The sequence below is a fragment of the Bufo bufo genome, chromosome 3, assembly GCF_905171765.1.
Source record: "Bufo bufo chromosome 3, aBufBuf1.1, whole genome shotgun sequence".
In the NCBI taxonomy this organism is placed as follows: Eukaryota; Metazoa; Chordata; class Amphibia; order Anura; family Bufonidae; genus Bufo; species Bufo bufo.
In genome coordinates this window covers 277,968,205-277,994,283 of record NC_053391.1, presented here as the reverse complement: position 1 = coordinate 277,994,283, position 26,079 = coordinate 277,968,205, and the positions used below count along the sequence as shown (strand labels likewise).

Genomic DNA, 26,079 nt, shown 5'->3' with positions numbered 1-26,079 from the left:
CACCTCACGCATTGCACCCGCGCGGAAATCTCGCCCGTGTGAAAGGGGCCTAAGGGTACAGAGAGGAGGTAACAAGTTGGGGGTGTGTACCTGCACAGACTCACTCTTTCCAATCAGTGCTGCCATTTGCAGACTGTGCAGGTACACGCCTCCATCTTGTTTCCTCCCCACTGTACCCTTACTGCAGACAGCTAGCAATTATTCATAACTTCTAGTAGAAATAATAGAGGAATGGGACAACATACAGACATAAGAATAGATGCTCCAGAATTGTTAGTACGTGGGGAATGCATGAAGCTATTAAAACAGACATGTCAGGAGTGGTGAAAGGTCCTCTTTAAACTGGACTAAAGCACAACAGTCTTCCCAAGTTAAACATAGGTCACCAGGTTGGAAGAGCTGAGATTATATATTTTTTTAACACAGCTGAAATGGAAAATCATATATTTTTCTAAAGCTAAATCCTCATATACAAAGGAATAATATTGACATTTGAATGTAACGTATATGACATTTCGTATGCCTCCCATAAAAATACAGGAAGCTGAATTTATTAAAACTATAAAATTTTAAAAAATTGATGACAATGTTATAACTGTTGACCTGGCCTTTAAGGATGTTGTGAAAAATAGGGTTTGCCATTTTTTTTCATTCACTTAATGAGTAATATAAAATGATGAAAACATACTCATAATGATGCATAATGCTTTAGTATGCAAAACTCCTTACAATGAACAGAGTTAATAGCAAGTTCCATGCATATGTTTTAAGGACTTAAGGCAATGAGCAATTTTCATAGTATCAACCACAACATCAGCCTGGACATGTTCTCCATAATTCAAAGCCTGTCTATTGATTATAAAAATAAAAAAAACCTGTGTACTGCATTAGGCCAGGGACACACAAGCAAGTTCAATGGGATAAACTTGCAGAATGTGTCACTGAGGTGTGCCGTCCTGAACTCACTCCTCTTCACAGAATCGCACAGCATTATAACGATTTATAATGCTGTGTAACCCTCAGAGTTCTGGAATCTTTGGTATTACTCCGACAGTATTATGTCAGTGTAATACAATTAATTTCAGGACTTTTAGGGTTACACAACATTATAAATCAGTATATTGCTGTGCGATCCTGTCAAGAGCAGCGAGGTCAGGACGGGACCTATCACTGACACATGTTGCGAGTTTATCACATTGAACCCGCTGGTATGAAAATGTTTGATCAATAGTTAAAATGTAGAGAATAGATGATTACTGTAGGATTATTAAGCTATCGTATGTATTTAAAGAAGAGACAAACACACAACATATACCTCACAATGCTTTCAATGGTCATGTCCTAAACAGTTACCCTCAAGCTCAAAAAAACCTCAAAAAAATGTGTTACATTGTGAGTGGTTGTGCATAAAAAAATAGATATGATAACTGCCTATTTGTATATTAACTTTTCATCACATTTAGGATGGAATATTCGGATCCCTTTTTTGTTAGTTCTGAATCATAATAATGCTACAGGGCAACTCCATTTCTTTGATCATTCAGGGCTCCACATGTTTATGCTTTTCCCAGAAGAGGAAAACTGAAGAACTGAAAGAGATTCTCAACTGCAGCACGTATTGTATCAGAACTTGGAAGAAGAAGCAAGAATAAAAAAAAATATGAGAGTCATATAAAATCATAAAGATGCTGCATTATGTTTTTATAGAACACAAAGCCTACATGAATACATACATAGTCATAACTAGAGGTGGGACGAATCCAATTTTTTTCGAATATGAATAGGTTCTCGAATCTATCATCCTACGAATCCTGTACATAAGAATTGTGTGAACGGTGTAAGAAACAAAGTGATCCAAACACTTATGGGGGGGATCTGTGGATGGCACTGCTATGGGGGTGATCTGTGTATGGCACTGTTATGGGGGGGGGGAATCTGTGTATGGCACTTTTATGGGGGATCTAGTATGGGCACTGTTATGGGGATCTGTGGATGGCAACTGTTATGGTGATCTGTGGATGGCACTGTTATGGGGGATCTCTGGATGGCACTGTTATGGGGGATCTCTGGATGGCACTGTTATAGGGGATCTCTGGATGGCACTGTTATGGGGGATCTCTGGATGGCACTGTTATGGGGATCTCTGGATGGCACTGTTATGGGGGATCTCTGGATGGCACTGTTATGGGGGATCTCTGGATGGCACTGTTATGGGGGATCTCTGGATGGCACTGTTATAGGGGATCTCTGGATGGCACTGTTATGGGGGATCTCTGGATGGCACTGTTATGGGGGGGATCTGTGGATGGCACTGTTATGGGGGGGATCTGTGGATGGCACTGTTATGGGGGGATCTGTGGATGGCACTGTTATGGGGGATCTCTGGATGGCACTGTTATGGGGGATCTCTGGATGGCATTGTGATGGGGGGGGGGATCTGTGGATGACACATATGCATCCTATGCTATGTGCCATCCACAGATCTCCCCATAACAGTGTCCCTGCAGTGTGAATGACCCCCAATACAGGGGCTGGCATCTGGATTAGTAATGACAGCGGGGACCAGTGCAGTCCCTGTATTCTAATGTACAGGCCTTGCTCACTGTTGTTTAATCTTATTCTTATCTAACCTGTAGGCATTGTTAAAATATAATAATCATTTGAAATCCAGCTGTACTTACAGCTAAGTTCCGTAGCAGGGAGGAGGGAGGAGGCAGGCAGGACGCAGGCCGGGAGGACGGGCGGCGCGTCACTCACTACGTCATGCACCTGCGCCGCCCACTTTATGAATGAAGCAGTCGGCACGGGACGTAGAGAGTGACGCGCAACCCGCCCGTCCTCCCGGCCTGCCTCCTCCCTGCTACGGAACGGTTGGATTACAAATGAGTATTATATTTTAACAATGCTTACAGGTTAGATAAGAATAAGATTATACAACAGTGAGCGTGGCCGGTGCATTAGAATACAGGGACTGCACCAGTCCCCGCTGTCGGGATTCGTCGGATTCGAATTTTACAAAATAGGTCGGGATTCGAGTCCACAAATCCTCAAATCTTGTTAGATTCGAGGGATTTGTGGATTCGACTGATTCGTCGTCCCACATCTAGCCATAACATGTCTCTTCTATTACTACTACATAAATATATTTATTTTACTCACTCCATATGAACTCAATCATTCACATAATAGTCTCCATACCCACTTAGCATATAAAATTCATTTTTGTTCCGTAAGATCCTTTTTTCTCTCTAGCAAATTGGGGAACAGGGTCTTTACTGCTGTCACTAGGTGTATTGCTAACAAACCTGTTTGCTGTGGAAGAAGTCTGCATTCCTGTTGTCCACCCTGGGGAATTTACATCTGCCCACCTGGAGATGTGCATTGTCTCCAGCGTGACCGCAAGATTGCTAATTCCCCCTCATGATTGAGGTAGGCAACCACTATCACACCTGTACTGGATGGACTATGAGTCCAATGGCTGAGAAAAAGATGTATGGCTTAGAGTTCCATGCCGCTCCAGTAATTTTAGGGGAGCAGCAAGGTGCCTGCAGGGAGTATGGGCCCCCCATTCTCCTGATAGATGGGCATCGTAGTGGTAGGACCCCCACAAATCTGATAGTTCTCCCCTACCCTGTGAACGTGTACCTACAGGGATACCCTTTAACTTTTAATATAACCATTAAAAGCAGGCATGCTCAACCTGCGGCTCTCCAGCTGTTGTAAAACTACAACTCCCACCATGCCCTGCTGTAGGCTGATAGCTATAGGCTGTTCAGGCATGCTGGGAGTTGTAGTTTTGCAACAGCTGGAGGGCCACAGGTTGAGCATGCCTGATTAAAAGCAATGCACAACAAAATATAAAGGAATTATAAACCAGTGGTGATGATAGACACTGGGTATCAAACCTAACAGTTTCTGAGAAGTATATCAAAGGAATAGATGGGCACTCTAACATCCGGAACACAAATTTAGTGTAATCACACTATTTATATTTATTGATACATATGATAATAATTCCAAGTGCATAAAATAAATCCAAATCAGGAATATATATATGTGACAGCCTAATTAATATATCCGATATCTATTAAAATAAAACCAAATATCGTAAATAAGATACAGGCCTGTAAATACACAATAAAATACTGATTGTATCGATTTGCTGAGATAGCTACTGAAAGTGCACAATAAGTTGTTGCGGGTTGAAAGGAATAGCTGCTCAGGTAAATTTAGCCAAATCCATCCAGTCCGCAAAACAAATTAGACGCTCCTGCTACAATATTCTGATAAGGTGTGACTGAGTATGTGAAATCAATATTAACCTCCAAGGGAAAAAAACTAAGTCCAAAAGTGCTAGTAATGAAAAGGTGCTGGTATAAATAGCGCCGAAAATAGAAAAAAATCACTGTTAATCAATCCAAGTCCATCTGTGTTAGATATGTTTTACAAACGTGCATAGGAATCCAATAGGGTAAATTATACTGTGTAGCTGTGCCTAAATGATAAGCTGTTCAGTCACAATAATAGATCTTGTATTGCCCACGGTCTGCAGGGGCTCAACAATATTGGTAACAAGATAATATTTCACTCGTAACCGCTTTCCTGGAAATAAAACTTTTTGCTACAGTGTTGCAATCCTTGTGATTTAAGTTCAACACTATAGGCTGACCGCAATTATCTAGCAGGAGACTTCCATACCGAGTATTCGGCAATAATCAGCACTATTTGAATGTCATACGGTGGAATAGTACTCACGCTTGGTAGTGATGTCCAGTCCGTAGCGTGGGTAAAAGGCAAGCATACCTTTTAGGAACAGATTGCAAGACTGCCTTACTGCTATGTGCCGAGTCTGCGTAGTCCGTTTTGGCTGTTGGACAGGTCCGGCTGCAGGTCAGAGGTCTGTCTCTGCTTGTGCCGTAGTAAATTCACGGTCTAATCCTCTGTTTGTAGTGGGTGTTTCTCATATCCTCCGCATCGCCCGTGCAGGTGGTTTGATTACACCGGCTTCCTGGTGTTATCCGTAGGTTACCAGACTATGGCCAATAGATCTGGAACTTCTTTATTCCGTGAAAGCGCTTTCTCCAGATAACAGCACTGTTGTTATTCTAGTTTTGCCGGTTATTGCCAGAATCAGGTTTCTTATCTTTCCACGCCAGACGCGTTTCGAAGGTTATCCTACCTTCTTCCTCAGTGGCTTTGTAAGAACTGTCTGGCTGTCTGGCTTTTATTCCTATAACCCCCAAGAGGGCTCCATATTAACTCTGGGGTGGATCTGGTGGATCTGGCATTGTTAAATGGGCTTCTCCTTGCATTGCGGTTTTATTGCGTTTCCTTTGCGTTTTTTTGTGGGTTAGTGCGTTTTTTGTTCCACAGCATCTTTAGCCTACAAATAATGCTGTCCATATATTTATCAATAAATATAAATAGTGTGATTACACTAAATTTGTGTTCCGGATATTAGAGTGCCCATCTATTCCTTTGATATAATTTTCTGGTGATCTGAGTGCGACATCAGATTGGTGCACCTGGCTATCCCAAATCAGAGGAAGAGCCGCCCTATATCCCTCTCTTCCAGATATAGTTTCTGAGAAGTACAGTATACACTAAACAGTATAAAGTCAATAGTACTGTCAATTAAAGTGATACTTGGCTGCATCCAAACTGAGGGGGTAAATAGTCTATGGTCAGTGTTGAAGGTAACACTGACCACTACCTTTGGTCCAGTTACTTTTTGTGACTCACTAGAAACTAATTGTTAGTAACCGGGCATGTAACAGGACGTGTGTCTGCTCGGCTCCGGCCTGCACTCTGCATATTATCCTGGCTGATCCCACTGACATTCTTCAAAAAGTGCCCAAAGTGTGCCCAGTGCCGACCTTCCTCCCTCCGGTGCCGCCTGTGACTCGAAATCGGCAAAAATGACTAAGAGGAGAGAGGGGAGAGCGGCTGAACGCGAGCTCCAAGATGGCGCCGGCAGCGCAACTCCATACCGCGCAGACCGCTTGGCTGAACTACATAGGGAGACTGCGGCCAAGCTGGGAAAGTTTGCCCGACCTGCTGCCCAACTCACCTCTAAAGGGGCAAGAGAAAGACGTCTGTCCTCCCAGGGAGCTGCTGCCGATCATGCTGCTGAGGAGGAGGGGGAAGGGGAAACTGCTGCATGGCCAGAAGGAGGCTCTGCTGTCCCTGAAGCTGCACAAGCCAGTGATCCCTCAACACAGCTCACTGACACAGATAATACAGTGGCTGAAACAACACTTAAAGATGTCCTGCATGCTATCACTAAATGTCGTAAATCATTGCATGCTCTTACTGTTCAAGTGGGAGCCATTAAAGAAGATGTAACTATCGTCCGCCACGACCTGTGAAAACTAGCGGACCGCACGACCGACCTGGAAAATCGTATGGGCGATGTGGAGGAGTCTATCCATCCTCTTAAACGTGATGTTGCTGATTGTACCAGACGTATGGACATGCTAGCAGCTAAACAGGACGATTTAGAGAATCGGTCACGCCAAAACAATGTGCGTCTAGTGGGCGTACCGGAAAAAGTATAAGGTACTAACCCCACAGGGTTCTTTGAATCCTGGCTGAAAAATTTGTTCGGGTCAACCACTTTGACACCTATGTTTGCTGTGGAACGTGCCCACAGGGTGCCTACTCGCCCATTGCCACCGGGTGCACCCCCTAGAACGGTGATTATGAAGATCCTCCATTACAGAGACAGGGACATTATTCTCCGGAGGGCCAGAGAGTTGCCTGACATATCTATTAATGGCCACAGAGTATCACTGTTCCCTGATTATTCCATTGAAGTCCAGAAACGGAGAGCGAAGTTCCCTGATGTAAAAAGGCAACTGAGGACCCTCAACGTCAGCTATTTAATGATCTTCCCTGCAAAACTTTGTGTGGCAGCGATGGGATCCACTATGTTTTTTGAGGATTCTAAAGAAGCCATGAAATGGTTGGACAGGCACGAACAGCAGCTGCGACAAGATAGAAGACGGGATGATTCGTGACTGTTGCCTGCGATTCTCTTTTTGAATTTGTATTTACTTGCTGTTACGTTCAGTCTATGGATCCTGCTATGTTAATTTGTGAGCTGTCTATATATTTCCTTTTTCTTTGGGCAGCAGTAGTCAATAGGGATCTAGTGATGTGCTTTCATTATCTATAGCCGAGAGTTGCAGGAGAGCTTAAATTGTCTAAGTGAGCCTCCTATACTGTTATCTCTGAGGGTAGGAATCTACCTTTATCAAGAGTTCTATAATTGTTACTTACTGAGTTACTTTTCACTTTGTCGGCGATTTAACTCGCCGCTCCTTGCCGCCCCGCCGGCAGGTGCTTGCTGCTCTCGTGGTACGGACTATTCTGTCCAAGTGGGAACCTGCCGGAGAAGTTGGTATGCACATTGTTAATGTTCCTAGTTCGTTGGGGGGGGAATTGGTTGCTAGACTGTGATTATGAGCCGTCAGGGTTTGCAGTCTCTAGGTGGGGTCCATCATGTGGGCATCCTTAGTCGCTATGTTCGGGGTCTCAATTGTATCTTGGTGACTAATATCCTACAACTGCTATGGCTAGCGTGATAAATTTTCTTAGTTGGAATGTAAGAGGTATCAAGGATGCGACTAAGAGACGTGCAGTACTTGATTGCATTAGGTCCCACGGATCGTCCATTTGCTGCTTGCAGGAGACGCACCTGCTTAAAGAACAGCTTAATCTACTCACACCTAATTGGGCTAGATACTGCTTCATGCGACTTACTCCTCCTATGCGAGAGATGTCAGTATTCTTATCCATAAAAATGTGGCGTTTGAATGAGTCCGACAAAAATTAGATGAGAATGGACGTTTTGTCTGTCTGTATAGTAAACTTTACCACCACCCCTGTGTCATAATAGGAGTGTATATCCCTCCTCCCTATTCGCCGTGCACGATCCGGAAGGTTCTCTCCTTCTATGTAGACCTGCCTGATGTGCCTGTGATAATGTTAGGCGATTTTATTAATGTGACCACACCAGCCTTGGATAGGGTAGATAGGACGGGTGTCGCGGTTGTGGGTGCAGTCACCCCATTCGGGCGTCTTCTAAGGGAAGCGGCCTTAGTAGACATTTGGTGACTACGAAACTCCACAGTCCGAAAATACTCCTGTTACTCCGAGACACACGGTACCTTATCCCGGATTGATTTAATCCTAGGGAATGACAGGATGGGTCACTTTATCCGTGACATAAAATACCTGCCGAGGAAACTCTCAGATCACACCCCAGTGTTAGCCATAGTTGACTTTTTACCGCCCCACTCTTGTGGGGGCCGGTTATCAGGGCCGACGCTACCATAGAGGCAAGGGGGGCAATTGCCCCTGGGCCGCCGACTCCTTAGGGGCCCCCAGCGCCGGCCCGGCCGCAACTACTATATTATCTATAATTGAATAATTCTATTGTGTGCCTGTGTCTGGAGAGATGGGCCGACACCGCGCCGCAGTAATGCAATTAAAACTAACTGGGCTGGAGTCTGGAGTCAAGTGGCTGGAGATTCGAGACTGGAGCAGCGGCATGCACGGTCTAGCGTCTGGCTGACGTACGTTACCACAGGCTCCGCTCCGCCCCCCCCGCCCAGAGCAGAGAACTTGGCATTGAGGCAAGGAGCAAGCAAAGCAAGCAAGCACCATTGGCCATTGGCATTTGGCAGCCAGCCAGCCACAGCCCAGTCTGACTCTGCCAGCAGCGCCAGGGAAGGCCAGCCCCCATAATTCATTGGTTATATTGTTTTGTTGTTAATTAAACTGGATCGGATCCATGATCCATCCATCCATTCCCAGTGTTTCCCACTCACTGACTTACTTAGTCCGGCACCATCTCACCCGTCTGGGCCGTCCCAGTGTACTACTAGCCCGCCCTGCGGCCCTGGTTCTGTTTGGAGTCAGTTGGACTGGAGAAATGTGCATTTGGGGGGGGGTGGCGGGGGGACGGCAGTTACTGGTACTACCAATAACTGCCCGACCCCCCCCCCCCAAATGCACATTTCTCCAGTCCAACTGTCCAAAAAGAACCAGGGCGGGCTAGTATACTGGCACTGGGACGGGAGAAATGGTGCCTGGGATGGATCCGACCCAGTTTAATCAACCAACCTACCAGTAACTGGCCCCCTCACACCCCCAAATGCACATTTCTCCAGTCTAACTGTCCAAACAGAACCAGGGTGGGCTAGTATACTGGCACTAGGATGGGTGAGATGGTGCCTGGGATGGATCCGATCCAGTTTAATCAACCAACCTACCAGTAACTGGTTTATTGATTAAACTGGATCGGGATCCATCCCAGTCTGGTAGGTTGGTTGATTAAACTGGATCGGATCCATCCCAGGCACCATCTCACCCGTGCCAGTGTACTAGCCAGCCCTGGTTCTGTTTGGAGTCAGTTTGACTGGAGAAATGTTGCTTTGCCACTTGCATTTGTTTACAATACGGGATGTTAAAGTCAGCAAGTGTCGTGGGGGGGGGGGGGGGGGGGGCTCTTATTGTTTTCCCCTCCAGGGCCCCATTTCACCTAGAACCGGCCCTGCCAGTTATGGCACTTTAACCCGTACTGGTTGCAGGTCCTAGCAGATGTGACGGACATAGGTGAACAGCTGAAGGAATTCTTTGCACATAACTTACACACGGTATCAAGACTAGATGTCTGGGATGCCATGAAGGCCTTCCTCAGAGGCATTCTGATAGCGGCGGTTAATAAGATGAAAAACGAAACAAGAGCTCGGACACAACAACTACATTTAGAGGTTGAGCTGACGGAAGTGAATTACATAGAACGAGCCACAGCAGATTAAATGAGAGGTTACTGTTGAACGCCCAAAATAAATGGTTTTTCCAAAAACAATCCTACTATGAGGAGGGGGAGAAGGCAGGCAGGATGTTAGCCATGGTAGCTAGGGCATAGCAACCATCCTCTTATATAGCTTCTTTGCGTAATACTAAGGGGGAGCTGTGTCATAAGACAGAACAAGTCCTAGAGGTTATGCATACCTTTTATTCTTCTCTATATGAATCTAAAATGGATGTGTCGGATAGTGAGTTAGGTGGGTTCCTGAGCGGGCTGGAGCTCCCTACCCTACAAGTCGAGCAAATAGATCTCATGGATGCCCTGATAACAGTTAAAGAATTAGAACTGGCGATAAGGGACATGCCCAATAATAAAGCCCCTGGAAGGGATGGCCTGCCGGTAGAAATATATAGACAGTTTGGCCCAATACTGTTGCCAGAGTTATTAGAAGTGCTTAAAGAAGCTCATGTGGAAGGTAGGTTGCCCACCTCTATGACTGAAGCGGTCATAGTAGTGATCCCGAAACCGGGAAAAGACACTTTGGAACCTGGATCCTATAGACCCATTTCGCTGTTGCAGGTAGATGTCAAAATACTAGCGAAAGTCCTAGCGAACCGTCTAAATACAGTGATCACGGACCTCCTTCACACTGATCAAGCGGGCTTCATGCCTAACATGTCCACTGCAATCAATATTAGGAGACTTTACCTGAATATTCAGGCGGCCCAGGTCCACGCCTTGGATGCGGCGGCCAAAGCATTCGACAGCGTGGAATGGTGCTATCTGCGGAAGGTTTTGCAAGTGATGGGGTTTGGTCCTGATTTCATCAAATAAGTGTGAATACTGTATACTGGGCCTAAGGCCAGAGTCAGGGTGAACGGGTGTCTGTCGAAACCCTTTGACTTGCATAGGGGAACCAGACAGGGGTGCCCTTTGTCGCCCCTGCTGTTTGCCCTAGCAATAGAACCTCTTGCAGATGCACTACGAAAAGCGACAAGTGTACAAGTATTACAATACGGGGCCCTGGTGGAGAAGGTTGCTCTATATGCGGACGACCTACTATTGTTTTTGGATCAATGGCGTGCTTCTCTTCCAGCAGCAATGGCGATTATTAATAGTTTTGGCAGGATGTCTGGTCTAACCATAAATTGGACAAAGTCGGTAGTAATGCTTTTATCTCGGTCAGGAGGGGTGGACCAATCTGCTGTGACGGATTTGCAAGTAGTTACATCCTTCAAATACTTAGGGATTCAGTTTACGGCTGATAGTAGAGAATTTCAGGACCTGAACTTGACCCCGCTGCTGGATAGGTTTTGGAAGAAGGTCCATGCTTGGATCCGCCTTCCTCTTACATTAGTAGGGCGCACTAATTTGATTAAGATGACGCTTATGCCACAACTCCTGTATTTGCTTCACAGTGCCCCGTCCTGGATACCGCAAACTTTTTTCTGCCCTGTAAATGCGATCTGCAGAGATCTCATTTTGAAAAAGGGAATTCCTCACATTAAACTTTCTACACTAACTAGGCCAAAGACTCAGGGAGAACTTAAAGTCCCGTTCCCTGAGATTTATTATTTGGCAGCTCAGATGCAACATATTCGAGGGTGGGGAAATGAGGGTAAGCTGAATACTGCAGGCCGGTTGGTGAAACATCTACTGAAAGGGAAAGGTTTGCTATCGGCGTTGGAGGATGGTACCTTCCTGAGATTAGGAGTCACTTACCCAATGCTGCGTACAATCCAAGAAGTGTGGTGGAAAGCTAGAGGGGTTGCGGGAGTTAGTGGTTTTACTCAGTTCGCCCCAATTTGGCCAAATCTAATATATGGAGAATTGAATAAGGTGTCGGCATGGAGGTAGTACGGTCTTAATAATGTGCACCAACTGTTCCAAGATGGTACGCTTAAAGAATTTAGTCAATTGCAACGAGAGTTGCGATCCCGAAAACTCTTTTCTATGTGTATTTACAACTTAGATATGCCATTAACTCTCAGGAACGACAGGAGAAGATTGTACCAGCTGCAAAACACGCCATTATAGATCTTAGTACAACGCACGGCACCACTAGTGGTGTAATTTCGCTTCATTACTGGAGTCTTATGGACTCAAAGTGGAAGCAAGCCCCACTGACTCTTTATGGTAAATGGCGAAGAGACATCCCAGATTTGATGGAGGAGGACTGGGAGGCAGTATTAAAGAAATTCCCGGAAGTAGCGCTCAGTGAGGCCCACAGAGTATCCCAACTATTTCTTCTGCATCGAGTCTATAGGACCCCGAGGTTGCTAAAGAAAATGGGATATTGGGTAGACTATCTATGTGCTCGCTGTGGGACACCTAATGCAGATCTTATCCATCTCATGTGGAACTGCCCGCGACTAAGACGATATTGGCTAGATGTAATAGCACTTATTGTGAATATATTTGAGGTCCACCTGGAGCCGTCTGCTCTAGTGTGTATACTCGGTATAGTTAAGACACTCCCAATAGTGGCAGAACTGAAAACTGAAAGTTAGGCGCATTTTGTACACTGCTAGGAAATTGATTGCATACTATTGGACTGCTCTGCATCCTCCGAAAGTGGCGGAATTGGTGGACCGTGTACACAACTTGGTGAAATTAGAAAGTTTTGTATATCAGAAAAGGGGCAACAATAAGAAATTTCATAAGATCTGGTACCTCTGGGCTCATCACTATACTCTGGTATTATAGGTCTGCCTTGCTGTTAGATTACAGAATAATGGGAGTAGATAGACTTGTCGATTGGGTCTGACAGGGTATGGTGCTGTATTGTATTGTATTAAGCTAAGATGTGTCTATATTCGGCAAGATGCACCATTTTTCTGTACTGCCTCCTCTTTTACTGAACGATTCCAGTCAGATTATTTCTCCTACCTGTGGAAAATCTGACTTTATTAGCGGAACGCTCCTTTCGAACTGAAATCGTATGCTGCAGGATAATGCTTACATCTCTGAGACCCTAAGAGACTGTATATTTTGGATATATAACTAGGCCTGGACGGGTTGGCCCTCGGATGCGATGCAGTGCACTATATGCCAAATGGACACCCAAGAAACATGAAGAATGGACTTTATTTATATCACAGTCTATAGGGGGGGTTATGGGGGGGATTGTGGGTTGAAATGGGGGTTGCTTGCCTCTGTAACTTTTTTGAAAACGTTTTGAATAAAAAAAAAAGAAACTAATTGTCCCCTGATGAGCTAGACAGCAAAATATGGTATGTTGGGAAATTAGGATAGGGTCAAACTACAGCGTGTAGGTTAGGGACAGGCTCTCGACAAGGTTGGCTTTGTTAGCACGAGTGCTTTCGGTTTAGGTTATCGGGGACAGAGCAGCCACCTGTTTTTAGGGATGTTACAGGACATGCTGCAAATCTTTTTTATTTGTTCAATTAGTCAGGAATATCATTCACAACTAGAACAGATCAAGGGACATCCACCTTTAACACTGGAGATGGTAATACATTGTTGGTTTAACATACACCATTTACTGCTTTAGACTGGATTGCCGCAGAGTATCCCTTTAATTGCTAGTACCATCAACTTTGTGTACTGTTTGGTGTAAGCTCCTTAGAAACTAGATTTGATACATGAGGGCTATCATAATCACTGGTTTATTATTCATTTATATTTTGGTGGGCATTGCATTTTAATGGCTATAAGATAAAATTGGCATTCATTCACCAGCTTCTCCTCTTTCTATGCTGCTCGTCGAACATACCCAGAAAATTCAGATGCTGAGATGGAGAAACAGTTGACTTTAGAGAACTATCAAAAAGGCTGTAATAAAACTCTATTAAACACTCATGAGACAAAACGATCACCCCCTGCAGAAGGGGCAAGTAAATGACTTTAAAGCATGCAGATGCCTTTGAAGGGACAATTGGGGGTTGAGAAGAAAGAATTATTTTACAGCACTGAAGAAAATTGGAGTTTGTAGTACGTGGAAACTGCTTCACACACCCAGGCAGCGGAAATGTGTGAAAGTCATATAAGCCTGAAGAAACAAAAACAAATCTTCACACTATTTGAAGTAGATTGGTTGGGGATTGTGGTTCTTTCAAAAGTGAACATGGTGGCCTGGGGACAAAAAAGCCAGACCAAACATGGCTTCAAGGACGCCTTATGCTCCTTATGCTTCAAGGAGCAAAAATGGGTGCCCGCTTTGCATGTGTGGAATATGGAAGGACTTTCCCTCTGTGGCTTCCAAGATACTTTTGTCAAACTGTTTGCCAAACTGGCGAGAACCTGCATTTAACCACAGCATCCTGTCAATGCCCACAGAGAGAGAGCTGAGGAATATGGCAATTGTGTCCAAAGAAGCCTCACAAATGAATCTGTCAGCATGGGACATGCTTTAAAGCTATATCCACTAACTCTTCTAGACATTCAACTGACACAGTACCCCTGTTTACTTGCTTCGCCCATTCAGAGGTGGCTCTGCAACTTCAAAAGGAGGACTTAGCAAAGGATGCTATCATGTTGATCTTAGAACAAAGTAGTGTCTGCCATGGGTTAGGTAGTGTGTTTTGCATGATCAATGGCAGGAGAAGACCACTGTCACGATACTAGTGGAATACTGCTGGAATCCAACGGCAGGGACAAGGCCTGAACACAGGAAGCACCGGAGTCTTGAACAGGAGGTAGCAGGATTGAAGGATGCAGCAGATACAGACAGGCGGAGACGTTACCAGTAGCAACGATGCAGGATTGAAGGATGAAGCAGAGCCGAGGTCAGACGAGCAATGGGTCAGGGCAGGTGGCACAGGAACGTAGTCAGGCAATCCGGGTCGGCAACAGGAGGTAGCAGGGTAAACCTCAAGGAGGAGGAACAAACCAGAGAGCAAGTTCCAAGTGAGAGGACTGCACAAGCACAATACTCAAGCAATTAGTAACAGGCTTGAGAGGTTTAAATGTGAAACAGGAAGATAGCAGCTGAGACACAATCCACCATCTTAACTGAGGGAAAACTTGAGGGCAAGACCAATCTGAACTAAACAGACATAGCAGGATGATTTCTGACAACCACTTTTTAACCATTGTTGACCCCCAATATGTCTTTTTACGGAGGTCAATAACGGGCCTTAAGCAGTACAGTGTATTATAGAACATTGCCTGTCATCACTGTAATCGTACTGACTCTACAGAATAAATTTACGCTGTTTATCCCAAAAAATGAACGTCACCAGATTTATAACTTAAAAACTCATGTATTGCTATTTTTCCCATACCCCCAGAAAGAGTTAATAAAAGTTAATTAGTAAGTTTTGTGTACCCCAAAATGGTGTCATCATACACTACACCTTGTTTCGAATAAAAACAAAAAAAAACTTATTCAGCTTAATTGATGGAAAAATAAGTAAGTTCTAGCTATTGAAATGCGATGATTAAAAAAAACAAACAAAAAAAAAAACGGCTTTGTGCTGAAAGCATAACACAGGGTAATGGCAGGGCCGGCGTCAGCACCCGTCATACCCGAGCAAGTGCCGGGGCCCACTGTTCCTGGGGGATCCCACTGCATCTCAGTGGGAGGCGTCACCAAGTCAAAACATTGAAGGCTTGAGCCCCGGATATTTTGACCAGGGCTCCGAATGTTATGGCCGCTATCAGGGTAGTACTGGGATAGTACTTACGATTACACTTATTGTAACGGCACCCCAGGCATAAAAGGGGGTAAAAGACGTTTAAGAGATATTCCCTTTCTAGATGCAAAGGCAGCTACTAAAGACACCAATCTCCCGAACTGGAAACCATATGAATGCTGCATACAGCCGAATAGGAAAAACCATATGAAAGGTTTACACTCCTAGCAATCGAACTGGAACCGCATACAATCCCCCCCAAGAACGAGACCAAGCTCTGTGTTGAGGGTAAAGCAGTGGACAGCCAGAGCTGTGTGTTTATTGTTCTTATATACACATTCTTACACATTAGTACCACCCACAGGGTTTTGTAAAACAACCAGTAACCCCGTACAATACACTCCCACACAAAATCCTCCCCTCTGCCTGTGATACAATTACCTTACACAATGGGTTAATGTAATTATCACAGGCAGGAGAATACACAGTTTTACACAATGTCTTCTGTCCTGGAGACAATTGGGAAGTAATCCAATTTATCTCCAAGGGCAGAGGCAAAACTTCATTAGCCACATGGTAGCAAAAGACAATCAAAGACATAAGAATATTTAACTGTGCAGCTATTGCATAAAACATAGACATTTAACATATTCCCAGATAGCTCAGGTCTGAGTGCATTCAATTATTAGGTGAATGGCACTCAGACTACACGAATACAGTTCAATTGCCATGGAGCCAAATTCTTTCACATAGTCTTTGCAGGGGAAAATCAAGCGTGGGGCCATAGTCTAAAGGAAGCAAGCGGGCAACCAGGCATCTCCAATGCAATGTGGCAAGATTGGTCTCGTCACATGAATCAAAGTGTGTATAAAGTTATTGAAGTAACAAAAAAAAGAAAAAGGAAAAAGAGGTGGGTTTTCATTTAGTAAACAACACAGTAAGAAAGAGGAGTAGGTGAGAATGCAGTGTCTGTACTGTGATTATGTGTATCATGAATCCCTGTGATAATACGCGCTTGTTTCTGGCCTGCTCGCTCCGATAGTTTGCAGTAGTGTAGTACTTTGTGGATGCTGAGGGTAGTGTTCCCATGGAGAAAATGGTGCCTGTGTTCCTGTAGTTTAATAATTACTGAAAGGGACTGTAAGTAAGAGCTGCATATGCTGCTGCGGTAACGGTGGAGTATCGGGAGCATGGGCTGAAAAGTAAAGCTGGAATACAATGTACTGTTCCCTGTTATAAGCCAGCGGAGACATTATGTTCAGAGCCAGTTATATAATCCCACTACTGACTGTACTGCCGTCAGGGGGTGACTGGCTGGGCTGGAGGCTATGTTCATGTCTGTGCTCACTGGTAACGGGGCCCGAAACTGTAGTTGTAGATGAGGGGAAATGAGGGCACAGTAGGGAGGTTATTGGGGGGTGAACATTGCTAGGGGCATTTGGGGGGCGTTACTGGGGGCCCTATAGGGACATTGCTAGGACCAGTTGGGGGACGTTACTGTAGGCACTATATGGACACTACTGGGACAATTTACCCTGAGATTCACATCTGCGTTAGTTTTTTTGGTGTTCTGCTGTAACATGGGAGGAGAACAATGAAAATACTGGAACTGCCTACAAGGGGGCCCACTGAGACTTTATCGCCCAAGGGCCCATGTGAACCTAGAGCTGGCCTGGGTAAAGGACTCTTTTTAGGCCAATAGGAGTATTACATCCAATGTGCTTGAACTGAAAAAACATTATCAGGAAAAATTCCATTTCAATTCTGGATTGCAAGATATAATCTGTGGGTCCGCCATGTTTTCTTAGTCAGACATCTTACATTTTTACACTAAAGTTTAGCTAAAGAGTCACCTTGAATACTGAAGTACTGTTGCTAAGAAAATAGAGGTCCTTAAGGTGATAAATTAAAACATGTTTTCTGTTTAGGAAGAAGCTAATTATGAGGTCATGGAGTCTTAGTGACATATTATGTACTCCATAGCTTCTTTTAGATCTGGAATATTGGCACTTGTCAGCTTTTATAGTTTATGGCAAATGAACACTTTCAAGCATAATGGATCCGAGGATAATGGATTAAATGTTTAAAATGCATTTAGATATTCATTCTTATACATGTTACAAAACTTTTAGCCAATTAAATAGTATGGAAGTATAAAGAGGCGTAAGTTCTTCCTGATTAGAGTTGAGCGGAAACCTCGATGTTTGGGGTCAACGGGTTTGGCTGAACTTCAGAAAAAAGTTCGAGTTCGGGATCCGAACTTGACCCCGAACCCGAACCACATTGAAGTCAATGGGGACCCGAACTGTTTGCGCACTAAAAATGGCTGTAAAATGTCATGGAAAGGGTAGAGGGCTGCAAATGGCATCAAAATGTGGTTAAGAGCATGGCAAGTGCTCTGGCAAACAAAAGTGGGATAGGGAAATGACTTTAAATAACATAAAATACGTAAAAATAAAAAATAATCATCTTGATCTAGGAGGTACGAGGTCCATATGGAGTAGGAGGTTGAGGAGGCAGTGGAATGTGGCGTTGTTGGTGGAGGAGGTAGCCTACACTGCTTTTTGGTTTTACATATATTAATATTTTTTTAAATAAGGGTACACCCCAAAACATTGGGAAATATAACCTGTGATAACTTCCTCCAGTCGTGCTAAACACACGTTTAGAATATACACTAGCTGCAGGGCAAGCCAGCACCTCCAAGGGCAAGCTCAGGCCATGTGCCCAATTTGGAGACCCAGAAGTTGAAGGGGGCAGACCCATCAGTCAGTACGTGTAGGCGTGTGCATACAAACTGCTCCACCATGTCGCACGTCCCCGTGATGTCCACGATCCAATTAGATATCTTCTCTATCAACTTTCGATGTTCTTTTATGCGCCTACCATGGTGATCACGGGTGGCGTGGATTCAGGGTTCCAGGCCGGAGACGGAGCCTGAGAAAGGGATACCACATCCAAGGGAAATTAAATGTTATCGAGCGGAAATATGGGACAAAGTATTGAAGCATAAGCTACCAAGATAAGGAGGGGGCACGCGGCAATTACCCACTCCCGACTTGGGGAGGTAGTGACGATAAATAACAATACAAAACACTTTAAGATGCCCTGTTATTGGAATTATTAATTAACAAATTACAGGGAATGTTACTGCGTATTTTGGATTAGGAAACGTTTGACAGGAGAGGACCTGCTGGCACTCTCGTTGACTCTCGATAACTTCTGGCCCTCATCGCAAGTCCTGTGACTCCACCATCCATTTGGATATCTCTCCTATCAATTTGATGTGTCTTTTCTGAGCCTACCATGTTGATCGTGGTTAACGGTGAATCAGGGATTCAACGCCGGAGAGGGAGCGTGAGAAAGAGAGACCACATCCAAGGAGGTTGTTTCAAATTAAATAATGATAGAGTGGAAATATGGACAAAGTATTAAAGCGCAAATGTGGGACAACCTTGTTAAAGTTTAAGCATTGAATGAAAGGAGGTGGCGCGCATCAATTAAAGAAGAATTTTCTGAAATTTTATTCCCTGTCACCTATGCAGAGCAGGGGTTTTATTCACGTCCAAAATTGTAAAATGTCAACCCAAGAATGTAACAGAAAATTACTGAAATTTATTAACCTGTCTACTTGGTAGAGCAGGGGTCTATGACAGAAAAAAATTGTTTATTGTCACCCGAAAATGTAAAAGAAAAATTATTGAAATTTAGTAAGCTGTCAACTAGGTAGAGGAGGGTATATTACAAATTAGTGAAATGTTTTTACCTGTCTAATAGGTACAGCCGGAGTATATCACACCCAAAAAATTTGTGAATTTGACGCGAAAATGTAACAGACAAATTAGTAATTTTTTTTAACCTGTCTACTAGGTATAGCAGTGGTACATCACACCCAAAAATTGGTGAATCTGACCCGAAAATGTAACAAAGTAGTGAAATAAAATAAAATAAAATACGTACAAATAAAAAAATTGAAAAAATTGATTTATGAGGATGGAGTTCCATATGGAGTAGGAGTTTGAGGAGGCGGTGGACGTAGCGGTGTAGGTGAGCGGCGGTGGAGGCGGACCGGGTAGCCAACACTGGTTTGTGGTTTTAATTATTATTATTTTTTATTAGGGTACACTCCAAAAGAGTGTGAAATATCCAAAATACAAGAATGTCTATTCTGCACAAGCTACGGGCAAGTCCTGTGGGATCCATGCCTGGTTCATTTTAATGAACGTGAGCCTGTCCACATTGGCTGTGGACAGGCGGCTGCGCTCGTCTGTGATGACGCCCCCTGCCCGTGCTTAACACACGTTCAGATAATACACTGGCTGCAAGGGCAGACCAGCACCTCCAAGGCGGTATAGGGCAAGCTCAGGCTATGGCCCAATTTGGAGACCCAGAAGTTGAAGGGGGCAGAGCCGTCATTCAGTACGTGAAGGCGTGTGCACACATACTGCCTCCACCATGTTGCTGAAATGCTGCCTCCTGCTAAGACATTCCATATCAGCTGGTGGTGGCTGGTTGTTGTGGCGTGCTGACAAAGCTTTTCCACATTTCGGGAAAGCTAACCCTGCCTTTCTGAGGTGCTGGCATTGCCCAGCTGCATTGGCGACCTCTTCCTCTGCCTTTGCCTTGTGCTTCCACTGTGCCCCCCGCTGTCAGGTGGCTTGTACTCGCGCATCTTTAGATCACGCATCCTTGTAACAGAGATCCAGCAGCGTGGCAACCCAGTGATCAGCACAAGTTAGAATGTGGGCAACTCGGCGGTCGTTGCGGAGACACTGCAGGCATGTAATCGCTCATGTGTGCCAGGCTGCCCAGAGGCAACGAAAAACTGTCCTCTGTGGGAGGTGTATCGTCTGTGTCCTCTGTAACCCCCCAGCCACGCACCAGTGATGGCCATGAGCTGGTCTGTGTGCCACCCTGCTGTGAAACAAGGTTCCTCCTTCTCATCCTCCACCTCGTCATCCTCCAGAACTGTGCCTGGCTGGACAATTGTCTACCTGGCGTTTGTGGGTGCAGGAACCCACCCTCGGAGCCACTTGTGAATGACTGGCCAGAAACCCTATGAAATTATCCTTCTTCCTCCTCCTCCTGTGCCACATCCTCTTCCATCATCGCCAACGAGAGTTTTTTCAAGGAGGCATAGAAGCGGGATAGTAACGCTGAGAACGGCGTTAATCGGCAATGGCCATGTTGGTGGAGTACTCAAAACAGCGCAACAAGGAACACAGGTCTCGCATTGGAGCCTAGTCCATTAGTGGTGAAGTGGTGCAGAGCTACTCACCCGTGTGTGCTGCAGCTGAAACTCCACTATCGCCTGCTGCTGCTCGCACAGTCTGGCCAGCATGTGCAAGGAGGAGTTCCTCACCTTGTGGGCACGTCGCATCAGAGGCGGTGAGGCGGGAAGGCCGAAGTTACGCTGCAGGCGCTGACAGGTGAGCAGCAGCAGGGTGAGAACGCCGAAAGCTCGCATAGATGGCCCGCACTTTATGCAGCAGCTCTGACATATCGGGGTAGGATTTTTAAGGAACCTCTGCACCACCAAATTCAGCACATGCCGCAGGCAAGGGATGTGCGTCAAACCGGCTAGTCCCAGAGCTGCTACGAGATTTCGCCTATTATCGCACACTACCAGCTGGGCTTGAGGCTTACTGGCACCAACCACTCATCGGTCTGTTGTTCAAGGCCCCTCCACAGCTCCTGCGCGGTGTGGGGTTTGTCCCCCAAACAGATAAGTTTTAAAACTGCCTGCTGTCGTTTACCCCTGGCTGTGCTGAAGTTGGTGGTGAAGGTGTTACGCTGATCGGATGAGGAGCCGGTAGAGGATGAGGAAGCGGAGTAGGAAGCAACAGGAGGCAAACTGAAGCGTCCTACAATCCTCGGTGGTGGAAAGACATGCGCCAAACTGCTATTTGCCTCAGGCCCAGCCACCACTGCATTTACCCAGTGTGCTGTCATGGAGATATAACGTCCCTGACCGTGCTTACTGGTCCACGTATCCGTAGTGAGGTGCACCTTGCCACAGATGGCGTTGCGCAGTGCACACTTGATTTTGTCCCCCACTTGGTTGTGCAGGGAAGGGATGGCTCGCTTGGAAAAGTAGTGGCGGCTGGGCACGACGTACTGTAGGACAGCCACCACCTAAGGCCTTTTTAAAACTCTCCATCTCCAACAGACTGAATGACAGCATTTCAAAGGCAGTAATTAGAAATGCTGGCATTCAGGGCCATGGATCGCGGAGTGTGGTAGGGGGTACTTCCTCTTCCTCTCCAGTGTTTGGGAGATGGAGAGCTGAACGCTTCTGTGGGACATTGTGGAGATACTTGATGACCCAGGTGGTGGTGTTGCTGGCCAGAGTCCTCTGTTTGCGGGGTGGCAGGTGGCACTGTCACTCCAGAGGTGGGTGAAGAGGCTGAGACTGCAGCAGAAAAGGAAGGCAGGAGGAGCCAGAGACCTTTCTTGGTTTTTGAGGTGTCTACTCCACTGCAGCTCGTGCTTTGCACTTAAATGCCTGGTCATGCAGGATGTGCTCAGGTTGAGAACATTATGCCTCGCTTCAGGCTGATTGCACAGCGTGCAAACACTCGTGTCTTGTCGTCAGCACATTGTCTGAAGAACTGCCACGCCAGGGAACTCTTGGAGCTGGCCTTTGGTGTGGCTTGGTCCCTTGCTGCGGTGGGCAGTAGCAGGCGGTACTGTCTAGGGGGCGGGCCGCCTCCGCTTTTTGCACCCTGCTCCCTCTTCTGCTGTGCTGGTGGCTATGTGTGACCACCCGCCTCTTCCTCCGAACTACATAGGTCACTCACATGACCTTGATTCCATGTGGGGTGGAGGACCTCATCATCTTCCACCCTAGTCTTCACCCCTGCCCTCCTTGTCGGTCTGCACACTTTCGAAAGCCCCAGCAGTTGGCACCTGTGTTTCGTCATCATCCGAGACGTGCTGCGATGGTTCCTCCCATGTACTCATCTTGAAACATAAGTGGTTGGGCATCGGTGCACTCAATCTCTTCCACTTCTGGGGCAGAGATAGGTGGATGGTCCTGGGAAACCCTTCTAACAGTCATCAAAAAGCAGAAGAGACTGCTGCATGACTTGTGGGCTCAGACTGCTTGGCTGATTTGCAAGGGGGGTGAGGTGTAAAGACTGATGGACATCGGCTGCAGGTGCCAACTCTGATCTTTCAGCAGGAGACTGGGTGTGAGACAATGTGAAGGAACTGGAGGCACTGTCAGCAACCCAATCTACTATCGCCTGTATTTGTTCTGGCCTCACCATTCGTAGAGCCACATTAGGCCCAACCAAATACCGCTGCAGGTTCTGTCGCCTACTCGCACCTGAGGAAGGGGTTTCACTTGTGCGTGTAGCTGCACAGATCGACCACGTCCTCTCCCTGAAACAGGAGCTCCACCATCAGCACCACGACCTGGGCCACGTCCCTTATTTGACGCTCTCCTCATAGTTCTCAAATTTAGGATCTTGCCCTAAATGGGTGTTTACTTAATAGCAGAATAGAACGACAGTATATAAAGGTTGGATCTCACATGTACAGATGCAGACTAGTCCGCAATTAATTTTTTTTGCCCAAAATGGGTGTTTAATAACTGAATAGAACCACAGTATGTAAAGGGTGTATCTGACACGTCCTGATACAGACTAGGCCGCAATTAAAGTTTGTTGACCAAAATGGCTGTTATTCAAATAACTGAATAGAACCACAGTATCTAAAGGGTGTATCTCACACGTCCTGATCCAGACTAGGGCCGGAATTTAATTTCTTGCATAAAAAGTCTGTTTTCCCAAAAAACTGGAATAAAACCACAGTATCTAAAGTGTGTATCTCACAATGACATATGCAGCAAAGGCTGCAAAATTAACTTTTTTGCCCAAAACGTATGACAGCAGTATATAACCCTTGAAATTCACACGTGCTGATGCTGCCAAGGGCTGCAAAATTGAGTTTTTTTGTCCAAAAAGGGGTTTTTATTAATAGAAGAATATAACCACAGTATCTAAAGGGTGTATCTCACACGCCCTGATCCAGACTAGGCAGCAATGAAAGTTTTTTTGTCAAAAATGGCTGTTTTTTCAAATTATTGAATAGAACCACAGTATCTATGGAACTCTCTGCCTGAGGAGGTGGTGATGGTGAGTACAAAAAAGGAATTCAAGAGGGCCTGGATGTATTTCTGGAGCGTAATAATATTACAGGCTATGGTTACTAGAGAGGGGTCGTTGATCCAGGGAGTTATTCTGATTGCCTGATTGGAGTCGGGAAGGAATTTTTTATTCCCCTAAAGTGGGGAAAATTGGCTTCTACCTCACAGGTTTTTTTTAGAACTGGATGGACAAATGTCTTTTTTCGGCCTTATGTACTATGTTACTATCTAAAGGGTGTATCTCACACACCCTGATCCAGACTAGGCCGCAATTAAAGTTTTTGGCCAAAAATGGCTGTTTTTCAAATTATTACCACAGTGTCTAAAAGGTGTATTTCACACGTACTGATCCAGATTAGACCGGAAATTTAATTTTGTGCACAAAATGGCATTTTTTTTAAATAACTGAAAATAACCACAGTATCTAAAGGGTGCATCTCACACCGACTGATCCAGACTAGCCGCAATTAAAGTTTTTTGCCCAAAATGGTTGTCTTTCAAATAACTGAATAGAACCACAGTATCTAAAGGCGAATCTCACAATGACATATGCAGCAAAGGATGCAAAATGAAGTTTTTGGCCGAAAATGGGTGTTTCTTTAATAACTGAATATGATAGCAGTATATAACCCTTAAATTTCACACGTGCTGATGCAGCAAGAGCTGAAAAATTTTTGTATTTTGCCAAAAAGGGTGGTATTATTAATAAAAGAATATAACCAACAGTATCTAAAGGGTGTATCTCACACGGGCTGATCCAGAATAGGCCGCGAATTTAAGTTTTTTGCACAAAATGGGCTGTTTTGCAAATATCTGTATATGAACCACAGTAATCTAAAGTGTGTATCTCACAATGACATATGCAGCAAAGGCTGCAAAATAAACTTTTTTGCCCAAAACTGGTGTTTAATAACTGCATATGACAGCAGTATTAACCCTGAAGCTGATGCTGCAAGGGCTGTAAAGGCTGTAAAATTGTGTATTTACCAAAAAAGTGTGTTTTAAAAACCCAGAAAATGATGGCTGTATTTCTAGTTTAAATTGCACACTGAATAATCCAGATGTTGGAATAATACCAAAAATTTGTGTTTTTTCAAAGCCAGAAAATTATTAAAATTGTTAAAACAATTGTTAAAGCAATATTAAGTATTTTGAAAAAAAAGGTTGTTTTTCTTAGAATATGAAAGCTGTATAAAACGATTGAATATTCACACATGCAGATGCAGCTAGGGCTGAAAATAGTGTATTTTGCACAAAAAGGGTGTTTTTAAAAACAGCTAAATTGCACACTGACTAATCCTGCAAATGCACCAGATGTTGTATATTGCCAAAAAAAGGGTGTTTTTTAAAAAAAAAAATCAGATTATTAGTGCAGTATTTCAAGCTTGGATTTGAATGTCACAAAAGCTCAGATGCAGTGCTAGTGCACTGAGCTTGCATAAAATGGCCGCCACCCACCTAACTAACAGATGGATAAAAGTTATTTTTTTCTGTCACTGGCTCGAAGCAGGGTAAAAAGATTGTGCACTGCACCCACACAACTAAATGTATGTAGATCGCGGAGTTACATTCGAGTTCTGATCACAGATTCTGTCCTATTCTCTCCCTGAAATCACCACAGCATTCTCTTCCCTACACTAGTAACAGTAGAGTGACGTGCAGTGCTTCGTGACTCCAGCTTATATAGAGGCTGGGTCAGATGCTGCACTGGCCAATCACAGCCATGCCATTAGTAGGCATGGCTTTGATGCTTCTAAGGGCACACAGTTTAAACGCTTGTTGATTGGCTGCTCTGCAGCCTTTCAAAAAGCGCAGAGAAATCGCCAAACGACGAACCCGAACTTTTACTGAAATGTTCGGGGTCCAAAAATCCTAAAGTTCGGTACGAACCCGAACTTTACAGTTCGGGTTCGCTCAACCCCTATTGCTGATGCATATTGATGTTGGAGGTGCATATTCATACATTAATGTTATGAATAGTAAAGTATTTGTGAGGTCACATGTTATGTATAATAATGATGTAATAATGTAATTTAGGTGTGTTACCATTCACTCCTATGGATTGTGGTATATTGCGACAAACCTGTATTATAATACAAATTATTCCTTTGTTCTTTGGGGTATAAAAGAGTGTGTTTGAGAACATAACCGAACACACACACACACAGCACTGCCTTTTATCTACTGCTGCTTCACACTTCCATCTACCTCATGTCATATTCTGCCTGACTTTTATATTTATTTTAACAGTGTCTTGCTGCTCTGGTCTCTGAATAATGAAAAAATCTTCTCAAGTAGTCGTCTCAAGAAGTCTGGTGTTGCTGCTGCCAATTTCCAACAAGGGTAGTAAACATTAAGGGGGACATTTATGAAACTGGTGTAAAGTAGAACTGGTCTGGAATCTGATTGGTTAATATGGGCAACTAAGCCAGTTGTACTTTAACACCAGTTTGATAAATGAGAGACAAAATGTACAAAACAACCAGAATCCACACAAATACTGGACATCA

The 26,079-nt window shown here is 44.7% G+C and overlaps 1 protein-coding gene across 1 annotated transcript in view; it reads right to left on the bottom strand.

Annotated features, from left to right (window-relative positions):
* Nucleotides 1-1,004: 1,004 nt before the first annotated feature.
* ANKS1A (ankyrin repeat and sterile alpha motif domain containing 1A) overlaps nt 1,005-26,079 on the bottom strand; it is a 913,309-nt gene continuing 888,234 nt past the window's right edge. Inside the window, 1 exon segment of the mRNA XM_040424152.1 lies at nt 1,005-1,629. The gene's annotated coding sequence lies outside the window, so the exon portion shown is untranslated.